Source organism: Leuciscus leuciscus, assembly GCF_965113295.1.
Source record: "Leuciscus leuciscus genome assembly, chromosome: 2".
In the NCBI taxonomy this organism is placed as follows: Eukaryota; Metazoa; Chordata; class Actinopteri; order Cypriniformes; family Leuciscidae; genus Leuciscus; species Leuciscus leuciscus.
In genome coordinates this window covers 36,391,469-36,405,028 of record NC_138726.1, presented here as the reverse complement: position 1 = coordinate 36,405,028, position 13,560 = coordinate 36,391,469, and the positions used below count along the sequence as shown (strand labels likewise).

The 13,560-nt window shown below is 34.7% G+C and overlaps 1 protein-coding gene across 1 annotated transcript in view; it reads left to right on the top strand.

Moving 5' to 3' along the window:
• The window catches only part of tox3 (TOX high mobility group box family member 3), a 53,919-nt gene that overhangs the window by 1,697 nt on the left and 38,662 nt on the right, over window positions 1-13,560 (top strand). The window lies entirely within an intron of this gene.

Below are 13,560 nucleotides of genomic sequence, written 5' to 3'. Positions count from 1 at the left end.
CTCTTTCTTGTCATGTCCTTTTTAACTGCAAGTTAGTTCCAGAATCTTATAGGTCTATAGATTTAGTAATGACTCTAATAAAGCAGAGGGATACATGCCTTCAGCAGTTAAAAAAGACTTTCAGACAAAAGGCTGTCAGTGTTACAGGACAATGAGTGAATTGTGCTGTCTTACAGACTCTGCATGATATGACAAGAATGTTTTTATTTGCTCCTAGGGAAATAGTTCTGTGATTCCAAGATTTTAGCCCTCCCAACAAATGTTGTTGTTTAGTAATTCACAAAACTATAAAATCACATTTCACAGTTTTTTAGACTGGCAGGTGTTGTCTGTGTTAGAGGAGCTTGAATTTGTTTACACAGCTTTACCTCAGAGACTGCATTATTTTGACCATACTGATAGTGTCAGAATTGTCAGTAAAGTCAAAGTGATTCAGTAATAGATTGCAAATCTGCTTTATTGTAAAAATAAACAATATGTTGTTACCATATACTATAGTTTTCAAAGAAAACAAGGTTTTGTTTTTAAGTTGTGATTGCTGGCCCTTTGTTAAGGTTGAGTAGAACCTGCTCTTCTACATTGTTTATCACCTGTCAAAACAATTATATGATGGTTAATAAATCTAAAGTGAAGTTTTGACCCCAATCCCCCCCAACCCCACTCCCGGCCTTAACATAACTTCATGCTGTTTTAATTAACTAATATGAAGTACAGAGTTGTTAATGTCACTGCAAAGACGATGGCTCAGAATGTACTCTATTAAGCATTAGAACCATATTTACTACAATATTAGCCATCAGTGGCAGTGTCCAGTCATTTTTAGGGACCGTCAGAAATGCTCAGATTGTGTTTTGAGAATAGAATTTTCCATAGATTTGTAATGCATAAACATTATTTGCAACACTATGAAGATAGTAAGAATATCTCTTATAATATGTTATGTTTTGTTGTTGTTGTGACACCATATTGTTTTAATTTTGATTGTTGTTTTAAATGCGTTAGGACAGTCATCCTACACTTAAGCTCCTGTTCTTACTTTTATTCCAAAAGTCCACAGCAAATTAACATTGCTTTCAGTCGCCACATCTTTCTTTATATCTTTCAGTAAAAACAAAATTATGGACATAAACTTAATTTAGTGCTAAAATAAAGCCAGAAACTATTTAAGGATGAGATGGGAAAAAAGTGGCAGATGGGAGAAAGAAAAGGGGCAGGACGATATAATCATCTCCACTCTGAATGTTCATAATGCAGGTTCAGGTGTATCAAAAAAAACAAAAAAACAGTTTGAAACGTTGAAACTGAAACCACAGGTTTTGGAAAGGTCAACGATCACAACTGATTTGCAAACAGTCAAAAAGGAAGAGGTGTGTCCCATCAACAGTTCTAATAAATGAATCATTTTAGTGCAGTAACAGATCCGGGTCTGCAGATGTTCTCAAACTGAACTTTAGGCTTACCAGTTAAAGGCCTGTATCCTTGAGGCAACTATAAGGGGTCTTGATTTGTGTCTGCAGCCACACTGTATGCAGTGGATTCTGGGTAATGAGTGTGGTTTGTGCAGGAGCATTGGGTTTATTAAACATGTGTTAGCAGTCAGTGAAATTTACTAGAAAAGTGTTCCTGATGGCTTAAATAAACCAGTGCTTACATTTTGCCGAATGCAATGTGATTTTTATTTTTGGCTTTTTTTGTTGTAGTTTATAGATTTGGGGAATTTTAAATGACACATTTAAATGCTGTTTCTGTTCTGTGTTTGGTCTAGTTTTGGTTTGCATTGATCAACAGTACTTAAATATCAAAGACAGATCTGTCACACTGAACTCAACCCTGCATGTGCTCGCTTTATAATTTCGTGAGTTTGTGGTAGTATTTACATAATGTCAGGTAAGAGTAATTTGCATCCTAGGTCAATAGTTGTATTTACTCTGATCATTTTCAGATGTCCAATAGTGTAATAGGAACGTTTTTTATTATGCAAAGGCATTACATTTAACTGATACTTTTGACTGAAAACATTCACGGTTGTCGTTAAGGAGATAATTTAATGATTACATGGATAATGAGACTTCACATTTTGGCAGGGAACGTCCGTCTTTCTTTTGGTGGTTGTCAGCATTCCTAACCCTATTCACTCTCTCTCTTTCTCTCTATCCCCTCTCTCTCATGAAAGACATCATTCAGTTATGCAAGAGATGGATGATTTTCTTTGTCCTGTTGTCCTGGAAATGTTTGTGTGTATGCATTTTGAACTTGACATAAACAGATCGCTTTAGAACTGCTGCAAAGTTTTGCACACTAATTCACTCATTGTTTAAATGTAAAAGACTCAATGCATGTTGTGCAAATTATACAACTAAACACTGAGGTTTTTTATTATACAAACTCCCTGCATGGAATGACAAGTTGTGTGGGTTTAGTCAGGCTGTTTATAGAACAAATCAGAGATTGTTTTGACATACTACTTTATTGCAATTTCAAATGACATTTACTTTCCTTTGATAGCCAACTATCAGTGTTTACTCATAATTATCTGTCATAACAGTCAGATGTCAGTATATGATTTCTTCACAAGAATTGCTCAGAAATGCACACATTTCTTAAAAAGGAAAATCAGTGAAGATAAATTAATCTGGGGAGAGAAAGTCTGGGTAAAGACAGAACAGGAAGGAAGTGTAGTTAAATGCATATTTGCAGGGGCTGAAGCTGTTATTATAAGGAAATACAGATGATGGTGACTTGGATAAAATGTATATTCACTGAAATATTGTTTTAATTAGCTTTTCTTAAACTAGTATTTATCTTCTTATACATTTTGAGTTACGCTCTTAATAAAGACAAAATTGTTTCCCATATGAGAGAAGGAAATAACTTTTACATAAGCTATTTTTAGGAGCTGGCACTGATCTGATTTATAAGTGTGCATGTAAAATGAGTAGATACAACATCATATACTGTAGCAAACTGTACAGACTCTGAAGGATGTCGGTGCTGTTTCATGATTCTGTGCTGAAGACAAAGGCTAGAGGAAATTAAGTGACATCAATTGAGGCTAGCAAACGACAGCGTTGTCTGCATTCAAATGCATGAACTCACTATTTTACTCAAACATAGACTCTTGTCCCTCAGGTATATAGCTTTTCAATTCAGGCCTAGTGTTGATCCATACAGCAAGGGTTAAATTACTCCCCAAACACATTCTTACATTCAGATCTGTGTACAGTGATACAATGAATGTACACAGTAGGTGTCATTACACAGGAAGCAGCATAGATCTGATTCATGAGTTTTAATCGATGTAACATAATCCCTCTTTCTAGAGGAAGTGGATACGTGTGTTTGTTGTGATTCTGGGGATTCTTTTTATTGTTTTAATGGTTTCTGGAAATGTTTTGTCAAATGTTGCTGCTTAGTGTCAGAAATAAGAAGATTTTGGGGAAAAAAGAAAGGCTAATCATTGTTGAAAGATGACAAGTGAAGATGGTTTGAAGGATGTTTCAACTGTTTGTGTCAATGAGGCCCTTTTGTGTTCTGGATAAGAAATTAAGTCATACAGGTTTGAAATGACATGACAATGAGTAAATGATGACAGACTTTTTTCCATTTTTGGGTGAACTATCCCTTTAACTGCCTGATCGACAGCGGAAGTAAAAACAATCGCGAAGAAAATAGCGACTGTTAGCTGATATGTGAATGATATAGTTTGACTTGCAATCTCCATTCAAGCAACGTAGCAATTTGAGAGTATGAGCACATGTAAGTGTGCAGTGTGTATGAAAGGTTTCTCATTGCTTTTGCCAGGAATACTGATGTATTTATTGAAAGTGTACAGCTTGCATCAGGATATGAATTCACCTGTGTTATGTTCTAAAAAGGCAAACAGATGCAAAGATTGTCATTTGGAGTTGTGGTGTTTCTGGCAGGGTACATGTAATCTGCTACTGAGTGTTCAGATCTTGTATACTGACACTCAACAAAATGATGTGCCAATCACATTGCGTTCCCTTCATTTTCATCTTTGCCGAAGTACTGACCTCTCTCTCTCTCTCTCTCTCTCTCTCTCTCTCTCTCTCTCTCTCTCGGTCTTCTTCTCCCTGTTTCTATTTTCTTGTTCTCTTTTTATTGATCGATTTCTTGAAGTGAACTTAGACTTAATGTGATTTCGCCTCCAGGACGAGAAGTCACTTGATGGTACTAGTCGCATATCGCAGTGTTGTGTAACCTACATGGTTATTCTCATTCTGTGCGTGGGAAGTGTCATCATTCAGTGTAAATAGCAATGTAATTCACTCGAGTCCTCCACAGCTAACCATGACCAATGGCCATCTCAGATGCATCAGTGATTGATGGAAGAAAGGTAACCATGCTAGTACAAGCCCCAGGCTCAAGAGCTCATTTCCACTAACCCCTATCAGCGGACTTTTTAATAGTGGCTATGATTGATTTAGTAGCTGGCTAATATGATGTTGTGTGCCTGGGCAAATATGTAAATTTGTAGCTGACACACACCATTAGCCAGGCTACATCACGCTCTTATAAATCATGTCTTAATCCAGAAGTGGGGGACTCGAGTTACATGACTTGACTCGAGTCTGACTTGAGTCACACATTTAAAGAATTAAGTTTTTTATGTTGTTTATATGTCAATGTGTTTTTTTTAAGACAAACCATCTGCAAAATCATATGTCAACACCATTGCGAGTTTTTTCTCCTTAAAACTGCAGTGAACTAAAGACAGTCTCAAAAACAGGATTTGAAATCGCCAGTGTTTCTTACGTCATAAACTACCTTGTAACCAATCATGTAGGTGCTGGCGGGCTTTAGCATATCATTAACTGCGAAGCAGGGGAGTCTCGAGAAGCCTGGTCACCCCGGTAGATTTTTCTGTTGATTGATATGAAAAATTGTGTTCAATTAGCAATATTGCGGGTGAATTATATATATGATGTATATTACGATGTAATGATGAACTATATGCCTTTCTGTACATTGTGACACAGCTAAGTGAAATGTAGGGTGGAGACTTGGTTCTGTTTACCATTGATTGGATGAAGGCAGATATGAATAGGAGCTTGCTGTCAATTGCTGTCAGAAGCCTTCGATCGGTCAACGAGCGACGTCTCGTGGTCCCATCACAGAGAGCCAAAAAATCACTTTCCAGAACATTCTCATTCACAGTTCCATGCTGGTGGAATGATCTCCCCACCGGCATCCGGAATGCAGAATCCATGACAACATTCAAAAAAGAGCTGAAAACTCTTCTCTTCCTTGAGCACTTAACCTCATAAAAAACCTCTTTTTTTTTATATATATATATATTTTTTTTTCTGTAAATTCTCGCTTATTGGGCTTATGCTACTCTGAATAATGCCTGAACTTCGTATTTTGAGCACTTCTTGCGTTGTTTTTTGCCTCTTCACGATGACTTTCTTAATTTAGTCCCAATTTGTAAGTCGCTTTGGACAAAAGCGTCTGCTAAATGTAAATGTCAATTGCAAAAAGTTGAAGTGGTTAAAAAAGGTTTATGTGTACTAATTGATTGGAGAAGTCCTGTATACGTCACCTGAGAGAGAAGTCTGTTTTTCATTAGAAGATCACTTTATGATATATTTTATCATGTTTTATATTTTTTTTATAATTTGTCTCTCCCCATGGTGATATTTCATTGGAAATATATAAGGGTCATTCCATGTCAAATCAACCAAATTTTGGAAATTTCCCCGGCTCAAATGTTTATTTTTTGTGTTGTTGTTTTTTTTTTTTCTGTAGAAAGATAAACGTATGAATTATCCACTGTTTTGTCGAGGGGGTCAAAATGACAATTTAGTTTTAACATTATTTGAAAAATAAAATAAAAATAAAAGGTAGTATAAAAGGTACATTTGTTTTTTGTTTTGTCCACTGAAAATGTGTCCAATTTAACATTTAAATGTGTGTCCGTCATAGATAATGCTAATCTTTTTTTTTTCAGACTGTTACGAAAATTTATGTTGAAAAATAAAAATATGATATGAAAATATTTATATGAAAACATGAACATATGACTAGAAAAATAACACTGCTAGATTATGATGCATCAATGTTTTTGAAAAAGAAACCGTCTCAAAAAACCCAGTCAATAATATTAGGCATTGCATTTGAGCTGAAACTGTGAATAAACACCACCTTGCAGCGATTTGAGGGTTAATGACCTCAACCAAACGCATCCTATATTAGATTAATCAGATAAATACCTAGTACAATTTATAACTTACATCTGCACAAAAGAATGTGTGTGTGAACTTGACCGTGCTAGTTTGAAAGGGTAACTCCCGTTGTGGATTCGCTGATACACGGGCAACTAAAGCACAGAGAATTTACAACATTCTAATCTATTACAGTCGTGTTCTCATTGTAATGTTATGTATATGACAGATTGGCGCTGCACATCTTGCACTAACATGATCAAAGTGATTCCAGGCATCACTGTCTTTCAAATCCAATTTCACTTTATTTCGCCGGTCTGGAAGGCGTTCTGTCTAATGCTTACCAATCAGACCTCATGTACCACCCAAAAAGCCGCAATAACCAATCAGAAAAATAGACAAATATATTTTTTTAAAGTCAGTTCGATAATCGTTTTCATGATCGATCGTTGCAGCTGTCACGACCGAGTACTTGAGTAGCCTACTCGTGCCCGTCCCTACTCTGTTTGAGTTGACATTGAATGACCAATAAGCAAAGTTAAACAAATGACAAAATTTACTATAAAACTAAAATAATGTTTTTACTTGGGCATATTTTCTCATTAATTTGCTAGTTTATCTAATCATTTATTTATTTATTTTCTTATTTTTATTATCACAGGAAATGACGTGCGAAATGTGAATCGTAATTTTGCGAGCTAAGATGGAGTTGGTGATGAAGAAAAATGTCATGTTACAATATTGAAAATATTTATTTTAAACCATGAAGGTGAGCCAGTGCACTGAAGAAAACAATAAGTGAAATTTTTCTTTGGCAAGTTTTTGCACAAATATTTTTTAAGTAAATTTCACAAGCATATTTTTTAAATAAATTTCAGATATGGAATTAAGTAAACTCTACTTAACTAAGTTAAAAGTGAAAGTAACAAAGAAATTAAGTAATTTTAACTTGGCTAGTAAAGGTTGAGTAATATTTATTTAGTTGAAGTTTCCTTTGCAATACATTTCACTCAAACAATACAATATTGAATTAAGTATGCTTTACTTAAAAACACCTTAGTAATTAATACAATAGATATTGTGTAAGACAGCATATCTACATACCACATGTTAATCGTCATGTGAACGCAGATACCTCAATACTTGGTAGACAATACACAATGACGGTAACATTTGATGGATCGTTTTTGTTTGAATGTGTCATTTTGAGTAGAAAATGAACTCCAAATGGCACAAAATGGCACTTTACTAATCCTAACAACAAAAGCAATGATGAAACAGTGTAAATACAGTTTGAAAACAGTGAAAAATCAACCTCATTAATTATTCAAGGCCCAGTGCATGATGGGAACACCAGTATCAGAAAAGTTGAGTAATTTTACTTAATTTTATAACGTTGATATTTACGCTTTCATTTCTACACGCTTGAATTGAGTACTAATATAGAATTTACTTTTTTTTTTTTTTTACTCTTACCTGAACTAACTTTTTCATGTAAATTACATTGTTTTTTTCTGTAGTATTTACTTTCCCACAAAATCATTTTTATCAGTGTGGGTATGACACAAGCAATGTGTAAACTTTGCGCAAGAGTTACGCCGGTGAAGAAGTCTCAAACCTTAGTCAGTTATTCACTACAGAAAGTGCTTTCGGTATCTGCTTTCGGTATCTGAGGCTACATTAACGGTATCTACTTCAACATATGCTGATACGGTATATAACTTATAAATACATTTATTTTCGTAATATTTCTCTTGTGGCCCATACGTTTCTGAAAAAAAATTAGAGAAGTATTTTGTGTTAAACAAGTTGTTTTTGAAAGTTTATGTTTGAAATAAAGCTGCTTTTCTTTGACGACGGATTATTGCAGTGTTCTGACTTATTATAGACCGTTATTATATTGTTTTAATTATATAGTTCATTGGATAATAGACCTAAATGTTTTTAAAACATTTTCAATGAGGAGAGTAAGCTAATCTATTTAATCTTGTATTTTCCTTCCAGCACATCGGTGATGCGCTATGAAATTTGCAGGGCAAATAAATTTTAATATGTATTTAATAATAATAGCAGCCTTATAATAATTATAAAACATTCATTGGAAATGCCATATTTGATCTGGCTATCATTGATAAACAATATTATCATCTATCGGCACAACCCTAAATCCACTATACATGCTGTTTCCTGCAAATGCTCTTCATCTAATTTTCTCAAATATGACCTTTTGTGCCTCATCTGATCTGGGTGTTGTTCTGCTTTAACTGATGGAGTAAACTTTTTCATTTAACGCAAGTGAGAGATGTTTGTGAATTTTTTTGATGGAAGAGTAAAGTAAATGAAGTCCGAGGCGATGTAATCCTGTATTTCTATATGTGTGTGTGTGTGTGTTTTTCTTTTTATTGGGAGAGAGAAGGAAGGTGAGACAAAGAAAAAGAAAGGCATCATTGATCCCGAGCTGCTGAAAACTGTCACCAAATCTTCCCCTGAGATTGTGTTGAACAAAGGTTTGATGGCTCCTCTTCAAGACAGGAATGTGCCCCAGCATGCTTAGGGCACAGCACATCTGACAACACATTGTGCCCATGCCAGTTAGCTATGTGGAGAGGGTTTAGCATGTCCTCCTTTTTTTTGTTTGGAGCCCAGCCGAAATTCTGATTCTCATCCTGTCCCAAAACTCTTTTCAAATCTTATCGTTGCGAAACAAAGGGTGCCAATCTGGAATGCTGATTACTCAGAAGATATTATGACAATGACTTCTGATAAGAGAAAAGAGAAACTTTTCTATATATTGTTTTAGTTTGATGGGGTCACCAAACATCTCTTTCATGGTGAGCAAGGTAAGTCTTAGAAAGTATTGCTACATTTTTTTTCCCCACTTCTTTTGGGGTTATATGTGTTCAGAGAATATTCAATGGTCACATATTATTGTATTATGTATACAGATATCTTGACTAACAGCTTTGTATATCACTTTTCTAAATTGCAAAAAAATAAAAAAATAAATCACATTGAAACTGAAGTAGCGGCAGGTCTTTTCTTCTGTATTGTGTAGTATATCTGAGTGAAACGGACTATCGGAAAAGAAAAAAATCTAGGGCAGAGACTTGGTTCTATTCATCAGATATTGATAAGATGGATTAGAATGCGAACTTGCATGCAAACCTTTGTGGTTAACAAAGGTTTAAGTGGACAAAATGAGTGGAGAAGTCTGGTATACATCACCAGAGAGAAGTCTGTCGTTTCACTAAAAGAACGAGTTAGGTCATTTTAATTAACAATTACAAGGTCAAAAATATGCATGGGTGAATCATTCGTAATAAAATTAATAACATGCTTTTAGAAAATAGAAATGAATGAATTTTCATTTCATGGTGACTTGATCTGTCAGGTTTCCAGCAACAAACATTTTCTTTTGAGCATGAAAATTATGTGTGATGTGACAGTCTCAGCCAATAAGAAGAAATTGAATGTACAGTTATGTGGATTTTGGACCAATGATATTTCATGGTGGGTGGAGCTAACCTGCACAGTAGAAATCAACAAAATGTATTGTTGCTTGTCATAGTTGTGGTGGGTTAGACAGAACATTTTATTTACACTAGAGATAACTTTCATCTCGTCGATTTATCACATTAGTACACCGTGTACAAGAGAACATCTGTCTGATTTTAAATTGAGCTTTATTTAGCTCTTCAAGTGTAGTGTTTCTGAGATTATAATTGCACTAATGATTGCTCCCATTTCCTTTGACCTTTTATACATCATTAAAGCTAAAAGGACGTAGAGGAAACAGACTATTTAAAGAACAGTCTGGAAAGTGTATGTTCATGGCCCTACAAAGTATATTTTGGTCTCTCAAAGCTCTCACAAGCTTTGTCCTGCTTTTCTGAAGTTATCGACCTCTCAGGCTTATTGCAGGGATATTTTCAGTGACCTAAAAACAGCTTTTGCTCTGAATCAAGCTGTTTCTAAAGATCCACTTGGTGCTTCATAAGCACAGTGCAATAGACTGTTTTCTTACTTTATGGTTAAAACAGCTTTTTAAATTTTTTATTTTATTTTTTATTTCTCTATATAGCCTACTGTAGGGATGCACAATATATCGACCACCATATCAGTATTGGCCGATATATGTTAATTTGTAACGTTATCGTTATCAGCCCAATAGGAAAATTTGGCCAATATATTAAAAGCTGATAAATAATGAATTATTTCCTCCAGCTAAGATACTTCAGATGTGCACTGTTTGCCATAATGGTTTGAGAATTGCTTGAAATATGATTGGAATCACTTTGAAACGGAAAATACAATGAAGTGCAGCAAGTCTGTCATATAGGCTTATAAATTTATAATAAGAACACTAAAAGAATGTTGTGAATTCTTTGTGCTCCCATGTTTTAGAGTGTGGTTACAGGAAGAGCACATCCACAACAGTTACACCTTCATGACTAGCATAGTCAAGTTCGCTTGTGCATTCACAGCCTTTTGTTTTGTGCAATTGTAAGTTTTAATATTATGTTTGTATTTGTTTGTGTATATATATGATTTATCTCATATAGGATGCGTTTGGTTAAGTTAAGTAATGCGGTCATAAAACACTTCAGTTTACCAGTTATTATCTTTAGCTTCAGCACATGCATCTCAAACAGCAATGAACAACATCAATAACTGGTCGGAACTGTCATATTACAAAACATTTATAATGAGGACACTATTGTAATAAAACATTGTGATTTATTTGGGTTTAGTTGCCTTGTTTCAGCGCGTTGTTACGGGAAGAGCTCCTCCACAACAGGAGTTATACATTATGATTAGTATGTTTAGTTCAAGTTTACTTGTGCGGTTGTGTCATTTTGTGCAGATATAAGTTGTAATATTATGTTTATGTTGTATAAATATCTTATTCATCTTTTGGATGTTTCTTTTTCAAAAACATTGATGCATTATTTATAATAACTAGCACTTTATTTTTCTCATATTATTTTCATCAACAATATGGTTTAATTAAAATCATTTTTTTCCATGTGAAGGCTATTCAATTTTATTTATACATGGCACATGCATTTTAATTCTTTATTCATAAGTAATGTTGTCCAATGACTTTTTTTTTTTCGTTATTTAGGCATTATTTTATTTATTTGTAAGAAAATATATTTTGTTTTTTAATAAAGTTTGCCATATGAGTGTAAAATTAATTTTAAAACTTACACTGGTTCAAACTAGGCTACTTTAGGGGAGAGTTGTAACACTGTTGGTTTGACAAGTCAGAAAAGAGCTGTGGTGATGTCATCAATATATGTCATTTACTCCCATCACCTTTTTGAGCTCACTGGAGAAGTGGCATGTGACTGTGAGCAACATTGTAGATTTCATGACCAAAAAAACGATTATCAGGAAAGAAAGCAATCAATTGCAAAGCAATGATTGTATTTTTCCTTAAAATTATTAAACATACATAACCTACAGTACCCATTTCTCTAGTTCTCTAGATAGTTGTAACAAACATTAATATGAAATTGATGAACAGTAATATGAAAACAATGAAATTACCTCCCATCGTTATCTATTCCCACCCTGTGTCACAACTCACCCCAGTAGAGATGGGTTGTAACAATGGAACTATTTGTATTTTACTTTAATTTACATAATTTATGATTGTGTACACGTCCAAGTGAGGTTTATTTGTAGTAGACAAATGTGGCTACTGTGTATCTAAGTCTGAGAGGTCTAGCTCAAACAACCACTAAGTTACTGATGCTCGAACAAAAAGTGTTACTTCCATCCCCGGTCTTAGTTCCCTACTGTATTATGTTTGATTTATGTTGAAGTGTTTGGGACATGGCTTTTAATGGTGAGACTTTTGTTTTTTTGTAATCAGACTCTCAAAAAGTATATACAAATATAAAGATTAAAAGATTAATATTTTTATTTGCTGGCCAATATATCAGTAGTTGGCTTTCAAATAAATAATTATTTAGTGTCGGCAAAACATTTCATGACATTTTGATGTCAATGCATCCCTATGCTAAGACTACTATCTTATCTAAAACAGTGGTATAAACCCCATTGTAATCAGTGATGCTTTCTACACATGACTCAACAAATCCCAGACAGTTAACTGAAATGCTGCTCTGTTTCTGATGTACTCCAGCACTCTGACACAAGGGACAAATGGATTTGCAACATTTGCTATGTCACGTCCAGTTCTGTGTCACATCCAAGCTGTTGTGGCATGGCCGTCGAGTCCGGTGTAGACATAGTGACAATATGACATATCTAGCCCTCATATTCACCAGGACAATTGTAGTTAATGAAGAGAGACCACAGTGTGTTGCTTACATCAAAATATTAGCTTCTTCTGACAGTATGACAGTACACTTGTGTCTGTGTAATAACAATTCTGATTATCACAGAAGTACTGGGATAAAAGTTTATAGTTCAGATATAAACAATGATGTCTCCGCTAGCAATCAAAATAGAGCAGATCACCTTTTGAAAGTACCCTGATGCTAATAATGATTTTATCATTTTCATCGTTACACCACCGGGTGGCAACAAGTGACTGTTACAAATATATTTGTCATTGAATCATTCAGTAATGAAACAAGTGAAATCTTTATGAGCGAGTCATTGAACCATTCATTCAAGAGATTTGATCGAAGATACTGATTCATCCAGTAATGAAACAAGTGAAATATTTATTGAGTGAGTCAATGAATCATTCATTCTAACCGATATTCTTTTAAAATATTAATTTATATTGGTTCAACATTTCAAATAGATTGCAACATTTTGGGCCTGTCCCAATACCTCCCCTTACCCTAGATTTCTGCCCTAACCCTTGTTTTCGCGCGTTCTCGTGTAGGGGTAGGGTGTCCCAATACTCTAAAGAGCAAGGGGGAGTGCTATTCTCCCCTTAAAATCAACCCTCAAAACATAGTGCGGTTCAATGCAGGCTTAAAACGAAGTGGAAGATGAAATTACCCAGGATACCTTGCAGACTCAGCAAGCCGGTCAATTTTTTTTAAACAAGATGGCGGACACCGCTGGAAAGGAACAATTGAATTTTAAGTATATTTTCACAAATAAGCATGTTAAAATTTCTAAATATGTTGGAATATGTTAGTTTGATGCACATCCAATGGACTGTTAAGTTTTGAACACTAATGTTAGAAAATATTTCACGAAGCTATCTGTCAGATATCAGCATGGTATCTGCCGAGTGCTTCGAGAGAGTCTGCCCATCATATATACATCTGATCTGGGTAGTTCATCTAATTTTATTTTCGATTTTGGCTTCCAAGGATTATAAAAAGAATATGTGAGGTAAAACTATTAAAAACTAGCCGCGTTCGTCTAGTGCTTCATCTTT